Genomic DNA, 22544 nt, shown 5'->3' on the forward strand with positions numbered 1-22544 from the left:
AGGGCATTTTGTCAAGAGTAAGGAAAAGCAGCCAGTTCTCATTTGTGCAGCAAGCCAAGCAACGGATCGAGGCAGATCCGGGCCTGACACTGAATGTTACCCTTTTTGGGGGGCTATTTCAGCATTCAGCTTACATAAAAACCACTCTGATCTACTCCTGCTTACATAAAACAAACGATTCCATCCAAGCTGTGGGCAAACCCCATTCCCCTCCCCTCCTTCTCCCCCTGCTTTGTTTTCCTGACACTGTTTCCACAGCGAAGGAAGAGAATTGTTTCTTCTTTTGCAGGGATCTGGCAGACTTTGTCACTGGCCCCTTTTGAAAAGAAACAAAATGGGAGGCCTCGCCTGGCCTGACAAATGACTCTTTCAGGGAAAACTAACAAGAAACGAAAGGGGGGAAACAACCTCGGAATGAAGTTCGGCTTCGGAATAGACGGGGACAACCGCGAGGAAATGGATTCTTGTGTCAACACAGCGGGAGGCCTCGGTGGCCCAAAGGCTGCACACAGGCGCATCAGATATTAAACCTATGCAGCAAGGGTCATCAGCCCCAAGGTGTGGATGGAACACTCTGTCCGGGGCAGTGGTGCTCTGTAGTCTTGGCGCTTTTTGGGGGGGGGGGGGGTGGGAGGGCTTCTGGAGTTCTGGCCCCTGGGTTTTGGCCATTGTGTGACAAGGAGTGTTGGACTGGATGAGCCACTAACCTGATCAGTCTGGGGCAGTGATGTGCTGTATTTTTGGTCCCGGGCGGGGGGGGTGGTGCAAATGTGGGAGGGCTTCTGGAGTTCTGGCCCTGCTGGTGGCCCTCCTGAGGCCCCCTGGGTTTTGACCACTGTGTGGCATAGTGTTGGACTGGCCACTGGCCTGACCCAACATGGCTTCTCTTATGTTTTCTTATGCAGGATCTCTCTATTGAGCACCCGTTTGATGGCAAACGCAAGTCTGCAGCAATGTGACAGGTGCGAAGCTCCTATGCATGGCCCTGAAAGTTTCTCCAGGATCCAGGAGCTTTCAGGAAGGGTGCCACAGGTGAGAAGAATGCTCATTGGGCCGCCCAATAACAGGTAAGAAACGCTGCCAAAATGAAGAGTGAGCATTAAAGAGCGGCCAAAGAATGAGAATCGCAGGTAAGAAGAGTTGAGGCCACCAACTCCGGGTTAGCTCAAACAGAATAACCTTGGCTGACCATCAAGAGTTGCTCATCTGCCCAGTCCAGGAAGCACCCTGTATAGAATACCTTCTGCAGAAATCCCAGGATTCCTTAGACCTTTGCTCTCTTAGTGTCCAGCCATTCTGTTGCCATGGCTACATGGTGGGCAGGGGGGACTCCAGAACAGATGGCCTCTCCAGGATGAGCTGTAATTTGGGGAGGGTCCCCAGGTTGCTTCCGGAGACTGACATCTCTAACCTCTTTGCAGGCTGAAGGTTCTCAGCCCATCCACGGAGGCAGGTGGTCCCACGACCCCAGAACTACCACTTGGGTTTATTCATCATATTCAGCAACTGCTCAGTCGGGACATAAAGCCGGCCTTGGAGGAGATCCCCTTCTCCTTCCAGCTGAGGTATTAACAAGCCTTGGCTAAACCGGGATTAAACAGGTGGTGCTTCCCCTGGTCTGCAGGGACTTGCTTCATATTCACCTGTAACCCCCCCCCTCCCACCTGCAAGGAAAAAGGAAAGGTGGTCCCTATTTCCGAGAATGGGCAAGCCTTCACAATGAGACTGGTCTAGTGGAAGCTAGGCAGGCGTGATTCGGGTTGGATAGTTTTAAAAGTACCCGAATCAAAGCTGATGCAGACACATTTTTGGACTAATCCGGTCCGAAAAGACCTCCCCCAGAAGTTATTCGAAGGAACGCTAAACGCACAAGGACAGGGCTCTCGTGGTAGAGAGTGACAGGGAAGAGCACACGACAAATGCCAGCAGATAACCCGTTTAAGTCATTTGGCTACTTCATTTACACCCAGCCCTTCTCTACAACTGGGACCCAAACTGACCTACATCATTCGCCTCTCCTCTGCCTTAGCCTCACAGTCTGTCTGCCAACAGCCCCCGGACAAGCTCTGTGCCGAGGAAATCAATGTGGCCTTCAGAAATGGAAGACAAGGACAGGGGAAGCCGTGTTTACGAAGAAGCTGACCCTGCCGGATAACAGGATTTACTCCCAAGTAGGCACACACATTTTGTTGCATCTCTGAGAGAAGCCAAAGGGCCTGAGTGTTCCCAGATCACGATTGGGAAATATTTGGAAATGGGGAGGAGGGGAGAAACCTCAACAGAGAGCTGGGGGGGGGGGGGTGTGGACCCCGCTTTTCACTACCCAGTGGAGTCTCCAAGCAGCTTCCTCTCCCCACAACAGACACTCTGAGGGAGATGGGGCCGAATGAGTTCTGAGAGAACTGTGACTGGCCCAAGCTTACCCAGCAGACCTTCTGCATCTCAGAACAGCTGACCATAGCCTACTCTTCCTCTCCCCCCACAACAGATACCTTGCAATGTAGATGGTGCTGAGAGAGCTCTGTTAGAACTGTGACTGGCCCAAGGTTGCCCAGCCAGCTGTTTGTGGTGGAGGGGATTCTGGGGAATCAAACCTGGCCACCAAACTTAACTATGTTATCGAGCTGCCTTGGCATCCATCTCCCTTCCAAAGGAGGCATTTTCTCCAGGGGCCATGCTCTAGCCGTTAGCTAGAGATTGGCAACCCTGTTTCTCTTTGCACAGTGCCGGAGAGGGTACAGACATACAGTCGTGCCTCTTCTCTCAGTCTCCGTACATGGCTGTTTCTTGACTCAGCTTTAAAAATAAATAAAAGCAAAATAAATAAAAGCAAAATAAAATTATTCCCAGTTTCTGCAGGCTGCGGCAGAAAGCATGCCGGATAAGCCCGTCAGTCTGCCCTAAGCAAATGTTCCGACTCCAGGAAAGCAAAGGGCAGCGAGAGGGAAGGAGAGAGCTGTTTGCCTGAGTTAAGCCTGAAAGCTTCCTGGGCGCAAGGATCCCTCTTCTTGGCTTACGAGGCTCTGCAAAGCTGGCACAGGAGAGAGGCTCAGAGGCTGCATGACAGATCTCGAGTTCAAATGTCACTTTTGCCCAGAAAGCCCAAGGCAGCCCATGAGCAAGCTGCAGTTGGCCCACCTTTCTGCACCCACCTGAGGAGGCAAGGACAGCGGAAGCCGTGACTTCTCTCCCTGTTGCTGGCCCTCCAGAGCAACTGGCTGACCCCATGTGAGACAGGAGGCTGGACTAGATGGACCCTCTCTGGCCTTTTCCAGCAGGGCTCTCCTGATGTTCTTAACAGGGGAAGGTCTCGCCCTCTGTGCCCTGTTACTGGTCTTCCAGAGGAACTGGTTGCCCCCTGTGTAAGACAAGATGCTGGACTAAATGGATACCCCCCCCCCCCAGTCTGACCCAGCAGGGCTCTTCTGTTCTTCTTATCAGGGGACAGCCTCAGCCTCAATTCCCTGTTGCTGCACCTGCAGGACATCTGGCTGGCCACTGCAGGAGACAGGTGCAACCCCCTTCACAGCATGCAACACAAGCACACATACATACAGAGCATGGATAGCCCCAACCCTGGATCTCCCCTTTAGAATCATAGAGTTGGAAGGGGCCATACAGGCCATCTAGTCCAACCCCCTGCTCAACGCAGGATCATAGAATCATAGAATCCTAGAATCATAGAGTTGGAAGGGGCCACACAGGCCATCTAGTACAACCCCCTGCTCAACGCAGGATCATAGAATCATAGAATCATAGAATCATAGAGTTGGAAGGGGCCATACAGGCCATCTAGTCCAACCCCCTGCTCAACGCAGGATCATAGAATCATAGAATCATAGAATCATAGAGTTGGAAGGGGCCACACAGGCCATCTAGTACAACCCCCTGCTCAACGCAGGATCATAGAATCATAGAATCATAGAATCATAGAGTTGGAAGGGGCCATACAGGCCATCTAGTCCGACCCCCTGCTCAACGCAGGATTAGCCCTAGCATCCTAAAGCATCCTTTCCAGCTGATGCTCCAGTGCCCAGCCAGGGGTAATCCCCCCCCCCCCCCGAGTTCCACTTAGGCACTGCTCACCAAACTCTGGTGAAGCCTAGGACACTCACTCTCCCCATGGCCTGCCTCTTCCCTCCCGCCCCTTGCTGAACGGCCCGGTGGAACGTGGCTTTTGCTCCCAGGAGCAGATGTGCCTTGCTCAGGCGGCTCCCTCGCAGCAGAGGGGGAAAGCGGGCAGGAGAGGTGGGGGGGGGGGACGACGACAGAGAAATCAGGTCACACCAATCTCTGGTTAGATTAACAGCACGCTGGGTCCCACGCCGGCCTCTCGGCGCAGATATCGCTACAGAATGGCAAGACTTTCACAAAGGCACTCTCTTTTGTCCTCCCGACTCCCTGCCTTTCTTTTCAAGGAAAGAAAGGAGTCAGAGCAGCGCCTAACCAGGGCAAAGGAAGGGGTCGGCTGGCTGCAGGAGAATAGCGGGGGAGGGGGGGGCGGCAGATAGGAAAGCCCCACCCCCCCACCCCCATCAAACAGCCTTAGGCTGAATAAGGAACTAAAAAAGGTTAAAGAGATAAAAGTGCATCCTGTTGCTATAAAGGCCAAGCATAGATCATTTAAAATGCTCAGATATATGAAAATGCACGTATTTCTTGCAAGGAAAGTTTTTAAAAAAACCCATATAAGGCCTCAGTAGTAGCGTCTCATACAGAATCAAGTATTGTTCTCTTAAACAAGGACCAAATGACCTGGATTGAGCACGTTTTGGCATAATCGCCCCCTTCAGTGGCCAGGCACACGCAAGCACACACAGACCGTAAAATGCACTGGCTCCAGGACAGTCAAAGAATGAAAAAGACCCCGTAGAGATTGCAATTGTACACAATGCATCTCGAAGCCACTTTGGGGATCCTCTGGGAAGAAATGCAGCGTATCAGCAAAGCAAATGCATACAAAACCCCAGAAGCTCTCTTGGTGCTCCGTCCAAGGGGAGAAGGGCAGTGTGCGTGAGCAGGTCGTTGTGAGTTTCCTGCATTGTGCAGAGGGTTGGACTAGATGACCCTGGAGGTCCCTTCCCACCCCATGATCCTGTGTCTGTGCTGCTGGCGGGAGGCCTCTTCTCGATGACCACGACAACCACCAATCTGTGCTGCTTCCTTCCCTCCCTCCCTCCCTCCCTCGCCCCCAAACCGAGGCTGGAGAAAGAGGGAGCCACCCAGGAAAATTGGCAAAGGAAAGCACCTCCTCAAAGCACTCCTTCCTGGAACCGCCGAGAATCACAAAACACGAGACGGCTCCAGCAGCCCTTCATCTCTTTGGAGGCTACCTAATAAGTATTAAAATGAAGGCCTCGGTATGGAGAGGGAAGAGCCGGCAGGGAGGCCAGAGAAACAAACAGTCCCGGAACATCAACATTTCGCAACTGGTTCACTGGAGACTGAGCTGCTGATCCCACGGAACAGACAGGGTCTAGTGCAGGGGTAGTCAAACTGCGGCCCTCCAGATGTCCATGGACTACAATTCCCAGGAGCCCCTGCCAGCTTTCGCTGGCAGGGGCTCCTGGGAATTGTAGTCCATGGACATCTGGAGGGCCGCAGTTTGACTACCCCTGGTCTAGTGCATCCGTCAAGGGCTGCCCACCTCCAGACGGGGCCTGGAGATCCGGAATGACAGATCTTCAGGTTCCAGAGGTGGCAGCCCAACTTCAGTCTGTCTTCAGGCGCACCAATGTTCTAGGGTTATGCCAGCACATGCGCTGCCCTCCTGTAACCATCCTGCTAAGTGGAGATGCTGACGTGTGGCTTTTCCCATTGGATGGCAGGGACTGAACTTTCAAAACTCAGAAGTTCTGTTGCTGTTTCTAAAGACACGGATACTCTTTGCTCCTGAGTCCTTTCTGGATCTAAATTTCCAGAGACTTCCCGGAAACAGGCCTTTGGATGCTGGTTGGGTGGTTGGGTACCACTGAGGGTGCGCAAGCATTCACGGGCGAATCCGTCTGCGTGAACAAGACAAACCCAATGGGAATGTATCGCTATACAGTGCGATGCAACCCAAGGACGACTGGACGGCAGTCTTGAAGGAGACAGACACAAGATTCTGCAGGAACAATCATGTGCCGGGAACAAATTGTTCTAAGGACAAGCACATATCTTTGTTTTTCAACATTCTGTTATGCATCTCGGGGAAATATCTGCAGGAAGGGGGCGGGGAGATTTGCCCAGCCACTCACTTTATGATCCAACATCCAAATGGGACAGATAAAGTAGGTTACCTCCAGGCCAGGGGTAGCCAAACTGCGGCCCTCCAGATGTCCATGGACTACAATTCCCATGAGCCCCTGCCAGCTGGGGAACCATTTTCTGGCAGGGGCTCACTGGAATTGTAGTCCATGGACATCTGGAGGGCCGCAGTTTGACTACCCCTGCTCCAGGCCACCCCCCAAGGCCTTGTCTTCCCAGAAGTTCTTCAAGCATTCCCAAGAGGGGATCTGTCCAGACAACCTGCATCTGCGGAAAGCAACAGTAGTCTATCCACCAGGCAAGACTGCCAGAACTACGGACCCAAGACCCAGCCACCTTGGATGTGCATACTGGGAAGCTGGCATTGCTGCCTGCTGTCAAGCTTAAGAGCCACAGACAGGGTTCCCCAGCTGGGTACCTGGGGTGCAGAGCCTTGGAAGGGTTTTGGTTCTAGGCTGGGGTCCCTGACCTTTTGGAGCCACTGGGTGCCTTAGGAACTTTGCATGCAGTTGATGATCTGCGGAGCCAGATCCAAAATGGCTACCACGGAAGGAGGAGCCAGACCCAAAATAACTGCCGCAGGAGGAGGAGCTGACCTCAATTCCCCTCCCCCTCACTTTGCAAAAGAATCACAGGAGGGGAATAAAGAGAAATGAAGGAAAGCTCAAGGGGAAGGATGGGAGAAAGAGACCGGGGGGGATATAAAGAAGGAAGTCCTGAAGGAGTGAAGGAACCACAAGCTTGGGTGCTGACTAATTCTCCTGATCTTCCAAGTGGCTCTGAATGCTTGTGGAAAATTTCCCCTTGATTGAGGGCAGCCAATGACATGTTCCACCTTACAAAGGCCCTGCCCATTTCCTGAAAAGCTCAGCTGGCACCCAGGGGGAGCCCAAGGGCGCCATGTTGAAGAACCCTATTCTGGGCTATTAAGGCCACAGTGCAGGCCACAACACCAGCTAGACTGTACACCACATCCAAGTCAGCCAGCCTTTGCACCATTTTGCCCAGTGATTCGACAACCGCTGCAACCCTGCCGTTGCCCCCTTGCAGGATTCCCCAGCCAGATAGCCAGCCCCACACTGGGGGAAGATGACAAGAGCTGTCCCAAAGCCCAACCCGGGGCATAAGGCACATCAGCAGTGCTTCAATAACTCCTCCTCAGACTCCTTCTGGCTCTTGATTTATTAGGCGTTCCTATCTGCTTTTCCATGCAAGGAAGAGGAGACCATACGGCTGCACACTCCGGCAGAGTTTCAAGCTGCCAAGGTCAGCCGCTCCCACGGCCCCTTATTGAAACCCTGGCCAGTGGGGGTCAAGGGACGCTGCAGACGATCCTGGAGAGAGCTAATGGGGGCTGGTGACCACGGTAGCCTTGGCCCCGGATCAATCCCTCCCAGCCCAGCGTCCTTCCCACTCCAACCCCGTGATAAGATGCATCCTCCTCCGCTTGCTGCCTCCACCTTTGCCCTGGGATGCCACAGGCAGATCCCCAGACTTACATCAACTCTCCCCCCTCGAGCTCCTCAAGGCAAGGAAGGCAATGAACCTCGGCCGCAGGAGCTAATAGCTTTGGTCTTCTCATCAGCTCCTGGGATCAAAGCATATCTGCGGTGACAGCTCCTTCCCGCATCCTCTGCAGGTTCTAGCCGACCCTGGCTGATGAGGCAGTCCCCTCCGTGACCCTTCCAGGCTTCCAAAAGCCTTTACAAATCAAGCACGGACCATCCACAGAGAGAAGAGGGCACACGGAGGGAAAAAGTACTTGTCTCTTGAACTTCCTTACCCTGTGCACAAATGTCACGTCACCCCTGCCGGGTCACACCCCCCCCCCCCACCATTGTCTGGGATCCAATTTGGCAGGGGTAGTCAAACTGCGGGCCTCCAGATGTCCATGGACTACCATTCCCATGAGCCCCTGCCAGCATTCGCTGGCAGGGGCTCATGGGAATGGTAGTCCATGGACATCTGGAGGGCCGCAGTTTGACTACCCCTGCCACATGGTTTCTCTTCCATTCTTCTGTTTAAGACGGATCGGCTACTGATGCCTTACACTGGGCTATGTCCTGGGGAGAGGTTTGCATATCAGGCAAAGACATCTCAAAATGCCACCGACCGTGGAATAGATCCACAGGGTCCCATTCAGCTTCCAAAACCCCAGGCCCACCTACACCCCAGCAGCTTCCGCAGCAGTGATAAAGGTGCACCCAGGTTGCTGTGCTATTGCCAGAAAATCCTTTGTCAGCAGCCCACTGCGATGCTAAAATACACCCAGGGGAATCTACCCCAAGGATGCTCATTTTGGCCTACCAGTTTCCCCCCCCCCCTTCCCCAGCGGCCCTTTTGGATGCATTTTTTCCCTCCTCTTTCTGACACCTTTTCCAATCCTACTCTCAGATCAAAGCTGCCTCCCCCCCCCCCCACTCTGCAGACATCAGAGAAGGGATAATCTCCAGCAAATCTTCAAAAACCAGGAGGCCAGCAGAAGAGAAAAGCGTGAGAGACAAGAAGAGCACTTTTTGAGGAGCCCCTCCACAAAAGACACGACACACAAACAGACTTTTCCAAGCCTCCTGGGAGGTCAAGCCTGTTATGAATGCACACTGTTCGATCTTGACACCACATTGCCTGAATGCTCCCAGTGGGGGTGGGGGTTTCCACACCGACCCAACTGCCCAGTTCCCAAAAAGATGGGGGAGGGACTCATCCCAAGTGTTGCTAGGGGGACCAAGTATGGTACAAGGGTCAGAGCAAGAGACCAGGACCCAAGATCAGCTCTCCGCCCTGCTGGCACGGCAGGGTCCCTTGCTCTCAACCTTTCCAGCCTCACAGGGTTGTTGGGGAGGAGAACATGAGGAGTGGGCAATGGCTGAGCTGCCCTCTGCTCCCAGGAAGGGCTGTGGGATTGGCTATTTTGGGGGGATGTGGGGAGGGCTCGTGACACCAAGGTGAGTCAGGTGCCCTGCCTGCAAAATTGCTGGATATTACTCTGCAGGATTTGAGGGGAAAGGGGTTAACATAATTCTCTCTCCTGGGTACACTTGACAATTGACCCAACCTCCCATGGATCAGATATCTTTGGCCCTTGCTGACCTCTCTTCTGCTCTCTCTTCACCTGGGCTTGGGGGCTGCTTTGGGGAAGGTTAATCTGTTTTCAATTAGATAAAAATACCCCCACGGATATGTCAGGCAAGATGCTCTTCTGTTTTTGTCAATACAATTTCTATTTCCGGTTACCCTGGGAATCCTGTCTTTGCTATTAGTTCGAACCGCGTTTCCCCTTAACTGGGAAATGTGTAGAATGGGAGTGACTGTGAAAAAAGCTTCCGTGCTTCCAAGAAAACTCACATTCTTGCTCCTAACCCAATAGGAATCTCCCGATTGTTTGGCCGACTGTTCTCAAATCGACAAAGGGGGTCAAACAGAAAGGCTGCAATCTGATCAAGGACAAGGTTTAGGATGCTTAGGGCTGATCCAGGATGCTTAGGGCCGATCCTGCATTGAGCAGGGGGTTGGACTAGATGGCCTATATGGCCCCTTCCAACTCTATGATTCTATGATTAAGGCACCCCCCCCCCAATAAATTCTACCTGAGACTGCCTGAGGAGGGGCAGCTGAGGACCAATAGCTGACCATCTGCCCTAATGCCCCGCAAAGAAGAACCGCCTCCAACCCAACCTGATTCGTGGTCTAACCGCTCTCCCTTGTGCTGAGATGCAAGCCCAGACAGCCTCAGTCCCCTCTGGGACAGAAATAACGCACTCTTCCCCATCACCTTCTGGCCCCGGGAGCGTCACATTAGTGGCCCTCCCCCTGTAAAATGGAATCAATGAAACCGTCACACTGTGGCCGCACGACCTTGGCTAACTGGAACGGTTCGAAGCAGGCTGCAGCCCTCTCGCTGCCCCCCTGCGGCACATCACGGGACCAGGCATCTCCTCCAGGAGCGCAAGAGGACCTCTCAGTTTCTGGAAATGGTGGCCTCCGTCCATGGCCAGCTTTCCAACCAGCAGCCTGGGCCCTCCATGGAAGAAGAGTTGGCCCAGCCAAGCTCAGGAGAGCGGCACAGCAAACCTCCTCATAGAGCTTTCCCATCAACCAGAGCATCGCCCTTGATGTCTCAGTATACTGGGGTTTGGATAAGTGCAGGGGCCCTGCAGTATGCGGGGGCTAATGTCAGAGTCCCCCCCCCCACACACACACACTGGCATTGCAGGGGCAACTGGCAACCGTACCCTAGAACAGAAGTTCCCAAACATTTTGAAACTGCAGGCTCATTTGGAATTCTGACAGTGGCACGGTGGGTGTGGCAACAAAATGGCTGCCTCAAAATGGCCGCCATAAGAGGTGGAGCAGCTACAAAATGGTTGCCACAGCTTATCTTCAGTCAGAAGCCTTGGGGGCAAAAGACCTACCTGGTCCCGCTGACCCCCTAAAAACACTTGGTGAGCCCCAAAACAGGTGTCAGCAGGTGCCCTGGAGACCCCGAGCCTGGAGTATAAACACAGGAAGGGGTCCCCTAGCTCAGTGCTGTATTTTATCCTGTATCCTTTAAGGGCAGAGGGCTGCATGTATAGGCCTCCGTTCTCATTTCATTTTCCCAGGAAGGTTTCTCCCAGTGCTTTGCTAAGTGGAGAGGCTGAGTATCGAACTGGGGACCTTCCACGTGCAAAGCACCTTACCCTGCCTCTGAGCCACACCTCCTCCGGTCCTCTGACTCCTGAGATTCAGGTGATACCCGCCAACAACCAGCCAGTCCACCAAGTTATGGTCTGCTCCCAGCTGCCCTGAGCCAGCACGCTGGGCGGGGCAGGTATAAATAGAAAAATAAATGACAATAAATCAAAAATACTCAGACTGGCCGCAACTCCCAGAGTTCCTCCACATCACCTATGACCTGATACTTCAAGCGGGAGATGCCAGGGGTTGAACCTGGGACCTTCAGCGTGCCAAGAAGACACTCCGCCACTGAGCCACAGCCCTTGGTGTGGGGAGCCTGGGTGGAAGAACGAGTTCCACCCCTCCCCCCTTGGCACATGGCAGATTCCGGTTGGGAAGGCTCTTCCTGGAAGCAAACGCCTTGCAAGCAGAAGTCCAGCAGAGAGGAACGCCAAGAGCTCGTGAGGAAACTCTCCCCCCCCACACACACACACACTCCTCTGTTTTATCCTCACACCAACCCTGTGAGGTAGGCTAGGCTGAGTGTGCGACTGACTCCATAACCACCCTGCCAGCTCTCATGGCAGGTTTAAACTGGGGCCTCCTAGATCCTAGCATGACACTAACTGCGGCCAGGTGTCCCCCTCTCTCTCCTGCCCTGTTTAGACACAGTGTCTTGCAACCCTGGCCTGCCCTGGACACAGTGGTGAGAGGCCAGGAAAAGAGCTTTGGGGGCAAAGACAGCACTGATGATGCCCAAGCGCATGGTGCGCAGCTGACAGGAAGCCAAGCCATCGCCAGCATCCATTCAGCAAGGCTAGGAAGAAGCACAGTGCAAGTGGCCAAGGGCCGCAGCTTCTAATCCAGCACGCCATGTTTGATTCCCCACTCCCCCTCCACATGCAGCCAGCCGGGTGACCCTGGGCTCATCACAGTCCCTGTCAGAGCTGTTCTCACAGAGCAGTTTCTCTCCGAGCTCTCTCAGCCTCACCTCCCTCACAGGGTGCCTGTGGAGGGGAGAGGAAGGGAAGGCGATCGTCGGCCGCTTTGAGACTCCTTCAGGCGGTGAAAAGCGGGGTATAAAAACCAGCTCCTCTTCTTCTAGGCACGCAGGGGAAGGCCTGAGAAACTTCGCACATCGCAGCCGCACCCTGTTGCCTGTCGCGGAACGAGAATCAGCGAGTGACTTGCAAGCCTGACTCATGAAAGCCCGTGACGAGAGGAGCCATCTTGCCTCGCCAAAGCCCCATGTGCCCCCTGCACAGGCATCGGCCGCAGCTGAGCATTTCGCGGAGGGCCGGGGATCCAGGTGGCAGCCTGTGATTTGTTGGTCATTAGCGGCACAGAGCTGAATTACCGAGATGGGCATCGGAGGCCGCATCCCACGTCCCCCCTCCTGCCCCCCTGGAGACCGCCCATAAAGCAAAAAAAAAAAAAAAACACCTTTAAATAATTAGACTGCCTGGCCAGAGACGCTGCCTCTAATTATTCTGGGGGCTCCTGCAAATAAAAGGGATAAATTCTTGAGAGGTGCCGGGCTGGATGGAACCAGAGGAAGGTTCATTTTCCACATCACTTGCAAGCAGCAATTATAAATTGCACTGAAAGATGCAGCTCCTCGGGCTAGTAATATTTTTTAAACTCCAGGAAAGAGGCAGGATGGAAAGGGGGGCGGGAGGGGGTGGAGAGAACGACCATAAACACCTTTCTGTAAGTATTTATACCCTGGGCTGATTTTTTTGTTTAAAAACCAGAGATAGAACCATGTATACATGGACCATGCCCTGCTGTGCTTAAAGCAGGGGTAGTCAAACTGCGGCCCTCCAGATGTCCATGGACTACAATTCCCATGAGCTCCTGCCAGCATTCGCTGGCAGGCGCTCATGGGAATTGTAGTCCATGGACATCTGGAGGGCCGCAGTTTGACTACCCCTGGCTTAAAGGATCAGAGCGGTAGGTGGGGATCTCAGGGTGGGGTTGGGGGTCAGCTATCCCCGGAAAGGTAACTTCCAAGGCCAGCTGGCCAGCTCTCTGTGGCTCACACCCCACAATGCCTCTCAGCCCAACTTGAAATCACAGGCCTCAGGCTGGCCAAAATTAGTAGCCACACCCACTTCCTCCTGCCGGTCTGCAATATAAGAAGAAGATTAGATCCAGGAGCCCCTTACAGACCCATAAGTTTTTTGAGACTCGATGGACAAAGGGAGCTTCGGCAACCCAAAAGATATAATCCTGCCGGTCTTCAAGTGGTTATTTATATGTTTATTTATGCATTTATTATATTTATATACCACCTTCCCCTGAGGCTCAGAATCAGAACAGAACCTTGCTTCAACAGTCAAAACTCTGTGGCCGGGTCCGACACAGCAAGACACAAGTTTTTCAAGCTGCGCGGATCGCTTCCTTGGAGGAGCAAGATGCAAACTTACGAGCTGCACGGAACAAGCAGCGCTCGGTGTAGTTCCATCTTTTGCACCCTGGCTTCGGAGCATGGATTGGCCCCCCTCCAAATGTCTGAGATTTGAACCCAGGCCTTCCCAGGCCTAGACAAACATCCTCTCCATCCCGCCACACTAGGCCAGGAGACCAGCAGGCCTGCCAAAACCATCAGTCAAGGAGAGTGACTGTGTTGCTGTCAGATTACGGGGTGCGACAGAGGCTCAGGGCCAGCACCCAGCGTGGGAACGGAGCCCGCACCGAGCGTGCGAAAGGGCCAATCCATCAGCGAGCGGGCATGTCGCAAGGCCACAAATCCATGACTGCGCACATTCTCTGTCACCTCGCCGCCAGAGCCCACGTCGTTCCCCATTTCCATACCTGAAGCAAGAGGCGCGCCAGGCCCGGATCACAGAGGTTACCAACGACTGGAATAATCAATTGCGAATTGCGCGGCTCCAGATTAACGAGCGGCGAATTGCGAGAGATGGATTTCACAAGCGCTTTGAAATCCATCTGGGCTTGGCTGGCTCCCTGCGAGTCTGACGGTGGCGGTCAAAGGAAATGAACAACGCGGGAAAGAAGTTCGCAGTAGGTGGAATTGGGTATGCCAAGAAATCTCAGCTGTCGCAAAATGCCCTCCCCTCGTTCTTGTGAGATTCCCATTGTGGATTTGGAAAGCCCTTCCTGCTTCCATTTAGCTCCAGACTCTTTCTTATCCCCCCTCCCCCCCCCCCAGGCTGGAAGAGTACAATCTCCAAAATGTGCTCAGGATTTGGGGGGAGGGGGAATTTGCTATGAATTTTCAGTGGCCTTACAAGCCACTGCAGGAGCCAGGGAGAGCACAGTTGAATATGGGCATGGAACATGAATGCTGATTGGTCCCATTTTAGGCAGCTGATGGCTGTGTTTTACTGACTTGTTTCCACAACAAGTTTCAAGGGACCACAGAGGTCACCTAGTCCACCCACCTCCCTGGCTCAATGTAGGATCAGCCTCAAGCATCCCTGGCATGGGTTCAACCAACCGCTGCTTGAAAACCACCAGTGAGGGGGAGCTCTATACATCCCTAGGCATCTGATTCCACTGCTGGATTTCTCTTTCTGCAAAAACAAAGTCCCACTCTCTAGCTCAGGGGTAGTCAAACTGTGGCCCTCCAGATATCCATGGACTACAATTCCCAGGAGCCCCTGCCAGCATTTGCTGGCAGGGGCTCCTGGGAATTGTAGTCTATGGACATCTGGAGGGCCACAGTTTGACAACCCCTGGTCTAGCGCTATAGCATTCAACTTAGAACATGGGGGGGGGGGGGAGGCCATGGGAGAAGCAGCACATCGCAAGGGCCAGAAAGCAGAAGGAACCTTCCCTCAAAAATAGCTCGACCGCACTTTGCTAACCTGACACAAGCAGGTTCGCAGGAACAGGTGAATCAATTCTGCTAGCAGCCGGTTACTAAGACGGGTCTGTCTGAAATGACAGATAAAATCCATTAGCAACCAGTTACTAAAACGGAATATGAAGGCCTGAATCACGCTAGAAAGCGACAGGACAATGACAATTTCATGAGCAGGCCTTAGTAGACAGGGCTGCCTCACCTTGGCCCGGTGGTTCTACGCCTCTGCACTCAGCATCTCTCTTGCTGTCACAATGTGCAGAGCATCCCAGAGAGAGAGAGAGAGAGAAAGGAATGAATGAATGAATGAATGAATGAATGAACCAACCACAGGCCCAAGTTCAGGAGAATAATCCTGCAGGATCCTTCAATGCTATGACCGCCTTCTCCATCCCTTTCAGTATCTCTGAAGAAGGATGCCTGTATTCAGGTCACGTCTGAACTCTGTTCGCCTTGCTCAAACTTAGGCTCAAACTTAGTTCCCGCATCCGTGTCCTCACCATCAGAACTGAGCAAACACATGAGCTCCCAGAATGCAGCTGGTCACGAGGCTAAACCCCAAAGCTAGCAAAAAATAAATTAAAAAATAGCCAGGTAAGTTTTAATCTAGTCAGCAATCTAGTGGTTTACCGAGATCAGAAAGGATTTGTTTCTCCCATCGTATTTTCCTCGGTAATTCTAGCGAACAGCCATGTCCTGAGATGACAGGGTCACCATGGAGAGAGGCTCAAACATGGCCGTTGTGCAAGAGCACAAGAGCAACAGGGAAGGACTGTCCGACACCTAGAAAACATCAAGAATTCCAGACCCACCTGGGCCACCCTGAAATGAAGGAAGGAAAAGAAAGGGTTTATATGCAAGAAGTCATGGGTTCAACCTCTGGGGTCTACAGCCCAAAGATCCCAGGCGGCACGGCTGGGAAGGTCCTTTTCTCTTTCTGAGATTTGTGTCCTGCAGAGGAGGCAGCACTGAGCTAGAGGGAGCATCGGAAGAAGCCCTCTCCCCTGCAGAAAGTCCCAGGTTTGCTCTTTGGCATCCCCAGAGCAGCTGGCGGGTGTTGGGCCAAGATCCCTGGGAGGCAGCTGCCAGTCCAAGCCGACAGTCCCGGAAAAGAAGGAGTAATCTATTGCCTAGGCCAGGGGTAGTCAAACTGCGGCCCTCCAGATGTCCATGGACTACAATTCCCAGGAGCCCCTGCCAGCATTCGCCAGCGAATGCTGGCAAGGGCTCCTGGGAATTGTAGTCCATGGACATCTGGAGGGCCGCAGTTTGACTACCCCTGGCCTAGGATTTGCAGGCACCTCCCCAGAGACCGACTCATCCATATCTGTCTTCCATCCAAAAGTAAATCCAACTTGTGCATTCCGCACCAGCTTTGAATTTGGCTGTGGCCTCAGCTCTCCCTGGCCCCTCCCCTGTCAGCCCGGACTCCGCTCCATCCTTTTATTCAGAGGCCCACCCCATCCAGGTGTCCCCCTCCGTCGGCAAATTCCACATTTGGCATGCTCCTTCACACCTGTCACTGCGATTTAAGCACAGAGATGGATCCCGAGCGCAAATGTCAATGCACCAGGAGTGCTCGGCTAGAAAACAGCCAGGGAGGGGGAACGTCTGGCCCCTTGATATCTGAGCAAGCATGAGGGGAGGGGGGGCACAGCTGGTTTCTCTGCCTTCCGAGCTCCCCTGCTGGGGTTAGGAGCTTCCTGTCTTCCCGGCTACTAGCCATGGCAACTGAGGGGAAGCCCCATGCTCAGAGGCACTCATCCTCTGGATGCCAGAGCCAGGAGGCAACATCAGGGGAAGGCCTCAGCCTCTGTGCTCTGTTGTTGGCCCTCCAGAGGAACTGGTTGGACACTGGGTGAGACAGGAGGCTGGACAAGATGGACCTTCCCTGGTCTGATCCAGCAGGGCTCTTCTGATGTTCTTATGAAGGCCTTGGCCTCTCTGCCCTGTTGTTGGCCCTCCAGAAGGAATGGTTGGTTCCTCTGTGAAACAGGATGCTGGACTGGATGGACCACCGGTCAGATCCAGCAGTACTCTTCTTAGGTTCTTATCTGGGGAAGGCTTTGGACTCTAGGTCCAGTTGTTGGATCTCCACAAAAACTGTTTGTCCATTGTGTGGGATGAGATGCTGGACTGGATAGACTGCTAGTCTGATCCAGCAGGGCTCTTCTGATGTTCCTTTGAAGGCCTCGACCTCCCTGCCCTGTTGTTGGCCCTGCAGAGGAACTGTCTAACCACTATGTGAGACAGGAGGCTGGACTAGATGGACCACTGGTCTGATCTAGCAGGGCTCTCCTGATGTTCTTAGGTTGAAGCTACCTCCTCTAAGGTTCTGGTATCAATCTATCGTAGCACATTAAGGGATTTCTGCATTAGCTTGGGCGTAATAGTGTTAGTCAGGGCCTCCAGGCTATCAAAACCTATGGGCACAGTTGGAATCCTGACGTGGCACGGTGGGCGTGACCATAAGATGGCTGCTACAGGAGATGAAGCCAACTGAGGACCAGAGAGGGAAAGGGGGACATGTTTTTGTTTCTGTCCACTTTTGAGGGCTCAGAGTTGGATGCCTGCCCTAGGATGGGCAAATACTGCATTTTGCAGTTTGGTTCGTGGTCAAATCACAAATCTATGCGTATCAGGAAGTTGGTTTGCAAACTGAAATATTGGTTTAAAGATGAACCCCCTGCTTTCCGCTACCAGCTGCTTTTTGCGGGCGGCAGAAAGCCATGGTTTAAATGGCCCCCTGCATTCTGCTCCCTTGACCAGTTTGTGCTCATCCCTCACCACCACTCCCCACTACAGTAGTGGCTGGACAGGTGCTTACCCTGGGTACCGGAGGCTGGTCCTGCATAGGGCAAAATGGCCTGGATGGCCCCTTCCAATGCTAAGATTTGGAAACTCAGAGCCTTCGAAACCAGGCAGAGATTCATGGTAGCATCCTCAGCAGGTATGCTTAAAATCCCACTCAGGTGGGTATTCAGTGGCTCCCACCCGCAGTAAAATGCTTTTAGGACTGCTCTGTCAGATGTGTCTTTCAGGATGAAGAAAATGCCAGCCCTGTCCTGAACCACTGCGGTGACAGAACAGAGGAAATGCTGCAACCCCCCCCCCCCAAAAAAAAACCCCAGAAGAGGTGATTAAAAACTCGAGTAAGAGCATAATAAGAACTCATTGGCCAGCACCCGTATCCTCCTGCCTTTATTTTAAATATTAAGGATGTTTTGAAGGGGGGGGGGAGGATCTAATCTACCCATATTGCACAGTGCATGAAACCTTGGGATATTAATTTCAAGGAAAAGAGGGATCGCTGGAAGAGAAAACCAAACGCCCCTCTCAAAACCCTTCCATTCCCACATCTGGCCAGCTGCCTGCACAGCCTCCTTGTCCAGAAAACAAAGCTATTTGTGATGCTGCACATCCATTAAGCTCCCAGCCCCAGCCTCTGGATTTCACACCCCAAACAGGCTTCCCATTGTCTCCCGAGCTGCTGCGGCTGCCTGCCTGGGAGAACGGAGGGCACACTGAGAGCGGCAGCTGCAGCATGCGAGGCCTGCTTCTCAATCCTTGTCATTCTACCCCCAAAGACTTCCAGCTGGTCTCGGAGCCCTGGAGAAACAGGAGACGGGGAGGCACCTGGGTCGCCAGCCCCAACAGAAGCGGCCGAGGAGCTGAAGGAGACGTTTCATGCGCCACGGAACAATCCGTCAAAGTTGCCCCCCCCCCCCCGTTGACGAGCACCTTGGACTGACGGAGCTGACCTGGAAAGAGCCGGGTCTTTCTGGCCCAGGCATGCTTTCATGTACCAGCAGCAGTTCTCTGGGGTCTCCAATCAGAGATCTTTATAACGGGAGAGATGCCAGGAACCAAACCAAGGACCCTGTGCAAGCAGGGCCTGTGGCTGGGCCAGGGAGCTAGGACGACAGGCCTAGGAAACAAAGCCATTTGGTCCCCAAGCAGGCCACTGGCCCATCAAGCCTGACAGCACGGTGCCTCTCCAGGGCCCCTTGCACGGGAAGAGCTTGCTTATCGCCAGCCACCCGAGATGCTTGGACTGCAGATGTGGGAGATGGCCCCCAAGGCCTTGCCACATGGGGAACGGGTGGCTCTAATGCCCACAGCCCTTCCCTATGGGCACAGCCAATGACAAGCACATCCGTGTGACACACGTTCCCCAGAACCTGTTTACCTCCAGAGCTACACTTTACCTCCTGCAGAAGTGCAGGTTTAATCAAGGGGGGTCCCCAAAACTCTTTAAGCATCTGGAATTCTGACACAGGGGGGTGACACAGCATCAAAGCAGGTTGTACAGAACAGAGGTGACCGGAGGAGGAGCCAACCAGAAAACAGCTCCTGCAGCTTGGTGGCAGCTGCTGCCTAAGCAGCATTTCTTAAAAGAAATCTGCACAGCCAATCAGATCTCCAGTGGCCAATCAGAAGCTCTGCTGGGCAAAAGCCCCACCTGCCTCCACCCTCTCTCTTAAAACATTTGGTAGGCGCCAGGAAAAGGGCCAGCGGGCTCCATGATGCCCGAGGGCACCGGGCTGGGGACCCTTTTGTTCGAGGGCTACAGCCGAGAAGATGCAACGTGACAACCAGGTGCGTCCTTGGGACCCAGGGCCGCCCTGCCTCACCCTCCGACGCAAATCCCTCCATCGCCGCAGCTGGCAGCAATGGCAGCAAGCCGCAGCCCAGACGCATTCTGAGCACTGCAAATTCTGGCTAATGCGGTTGAGTAAGTGAACACTTCTCACTCCCCTATTATTTAATTAGAAGGCAACGTGCCTCTCGCTGTGTTTCCTCCATTCCCGTCGCTCCGATGGATCTTATTTGGCCTCGTGCAGAATGGCAAACAGATGGAAGGGCACGCATGCACACGCACAGCCCCATAAACAAACATGCCTGCAACCAGGGGCACCTGAGGAGGAAGAAACAGGATCCTCCGGGGTGGGGGGGGGGGGGGATGAGCTCGCCTCTAGGCTGGACATCCAGGAAGCCGGAGGACCATCCTGCCTGCCCAGGCACCCTCATGAGGAAGCCAAAGACACCAAAACAAACTCTAGGAATATGGGATCGCATGGGATGCTCCCTTCCTCCTCTGCTGAAATGCAGATTTGTAATTGCCTTGGGGCAGAGACCTGGCTTCCCCAGGATTCTTTATATTGCTGCGTTGAGTGGCACGTCGAATGCCTAAATCAGTGGACATGCTTGGGGGGGGGGGGTGGGAAATGGATGACAAATTCATCTTCCGATGGGGAAAACCACCTCAAACTAAGTCACCAAAAGGGACGAGTCGACCACCTTCCTGATTGCTTTTGGTGACGGGGATCGGTTTTAACGTTCCTTGGGATGGCCTTCTATTATCTTTGATGAATGCTGTTAATGCCGCTACGCTCTCTTCTCAATGGCAAATGGCTCTGAGGATGAAAAATGGGCACTCGGATTGAAATCGCAGTTCACTAAATAAAACGGCAATCATCAAGGAAGGGCAGCATTCCCCCCTTGATTTCTGCACCGCCGTTCGTTGGGCCTGGGGCCTCCATGGGGTCACTTTGACGGAACAAACACCCCTCGGTAATTCATTGGAAGGAAAACATTTACAGGCACCAAGAAAGAAGCAATTGAGACCAGAGAAGTATCCAAGCAGTGCACTCTAGGAAAGCCTTGGAACCAGAGCAGTGTTAAAATCTGGCTTAGGATTCCAGTCCCCATTCGGCCAGCCATTATTATGGACCGGAGGCCGTCCCGAAGCAAAGACTATTATGAAATTAGACTAAAGTTTAAGTCCGGCAGCACCTTTAAGACCAACAAACTTTAATTTGGGGTGTAAGCTTTCGTGTGCATGCATGCTTCATGCATCCGAAGGGGTGTGCATGCACACAAAAGCATAAACCCAGAATTAAACTTACTTGGTCTTCAAGGTGCCATTGGTCTCCAGCGCTGCTCTACTGCTTCAGCCCAACATGGCTGGCCAGTTGAATCTCTCATAACATTAATTGCCTGCATATAATATCTGCAGACGTCAATCATCCTAGCAGATCTAACACTTCCAGGTAGAATCAAGTGGGCCGTGGTGATAGTCTCAAGCAGCAGAACTCTGAGTCCAGTGGCACCTTGAAGACCAACAACGTTTTGTTCAAGATTAGGGCCAAACCCGTTGCATTCAGGAATGAAAAGGGTGCTTGATTAGGGGTGGTGGTGGAAGAACTCTGTAGATGGCCTTTCCCTCCCCCCGGGAAAGGCTGCAGACCGCACACCCCCAGGGAGGGAACTCACCAGCAGGGGCAGCTCTCATGCAGCAGGGATCTGCAGCCTCCGAGCCTCAGAAGGAAGTGGAAGGAGGAGGGGTTGGTCAGGGATGAGGAACTGTAAGCCGCTGAGTCAGAAGGGCCAGCCGGTTGGAGGAGGAGACACTCAGGGGCGGGACAGCCAGCCTGAGTGGGTGTTAAGCGCTAAGTGGCGCTTAAGCCATGAGACCAGCTCCTCCTCCAAGGCCTTACCAGAAATATATTATGTGGAACAGATATTTGGGGAAGTGTGCGTGCACACAACTTGCTGGTGATACCCTGACACAGACAGATGTGCTTCGCCTCAACAGAGCCAGGGCCTATAAAATGGCCCTCTCCCACCAGGCCTTTGGATGAGGCCCGGGACCACCCTTAGCCTCTGAACAGGCCCCCCTCCAAGATCTTTTGCACCCACTTGATACGGGCATGCCATCTGTTTAGTCCCCGGGCGCGATTGGTGACGATAATTAATGGAGCAAGCTTTGATGTCTTCAATTTTAATTGTTTAGATTGATGAATTTTCAACAAGCAGTCAATGAATCCTGTATGGGCTTTTACCTTTCAATGTTTTTACGCCACCGTGGGACTGCTTGGAGAGGGGCAGCCTATGAGCTTAAAAATAAATCAAGACCAAAGCTTATGCCTTGAATAAAACCATGGGGGGGGGGGGGGTCTTAAAGGTATCCCTGGACTCCAAATTGCTTATAACGCTTTAAGGGTACGAATCCCAGCAGATCATTCCCCGGGGCCAGGATATCGACTCAGCACGTATTTCTTTAACTGCAGAGAACTTGGCCACAGATGCAACAGTTCGGTGTTACAATCCTCACTCTGCCAAGAAGCAACCTGGGTGACCCTGGACCTCTCGGCCTGATTCCGCCTGATCTACCTGGCAGAGCCGTTGTGAAGGCCAACTAGGGACCCACACAGGCAGCTCTGAGCTCCTTGGGAAACAAGGACACCCTTTCACCTTCCCAAGGTCCCTGTCATTAGGGAAGGTCTTGATGACACAGCAGCACAGCCAGGGCTGGGCCTCCTTCCCCGGGGCTACAGCTGTTCCACTGAAGCCCAGCCCAGCTCTGCTCTCTCCCAGCCTCCTCCGCCCCCTCTCCTGCCTTATCTTCTCTGCCTATGGAGGCTTTTGATGGTTTTTTTTTTAATGGTGCACCCCACGGGGCTCTCTCCGACTTATTACAAGGGCCCCCGCTAATCCCCGCAAGAGAGAAACGCAGGCAGACAAGAGGGAGACGAGGTGCCACGGGCTAAAGCCAGGCCTGGGAAAAGCCGGTTGCTTTCGGAGCTGGCTCTTCTGGTTTTCCCTTCTGACTCAGCCTCGGTGCAAGCGAAGGCCTGTGGGAGCCTTCAGAGGATGGCTTCGCAGCAGCCGAAGAAAGAAGGAAGGGAGAAGAAGGAACTTACTTAAACAGAAACAAGGCCTTGGTGAGCCCACCCCCGAGTTCTGCAAAAGTCACCGGGCATCTATGAAAAACCATTTCTCCATTTTATGGAAAGAGGTTCACCGA

The 22544-nt window shown here is 53.3% G+C and overlaps 1 protein-coding gene across 7 annotated transcripts in view; it reads right to left on the reverse strand.

Annotated features, from left to right (window-relative positions):
- The window catches only part of NECTIN1 (nectin cell adhesion molecule 1), a 171108-nt gene that overhangs the window by 141356 nt on the left and 7208 nt on the right, over nt 1–22544 (reverse strand). The gene's annotated exons all lie outside the window — the stretch shown is intronic.

Source organism: Paroedura picta, chromosome 12 (assembly GCF_049243985.1).
Source record: "Paroedura picta isolate Pp20150507F chromosome 12, Ppicta_v3.0, whole genome shotgun sequence".
Lineage (NCBI taxonomy): Eukaryota > Metazoa > Chordata > Lepidosauria > Squamata > Gekkonidae > Paroedura > Paroedura picta.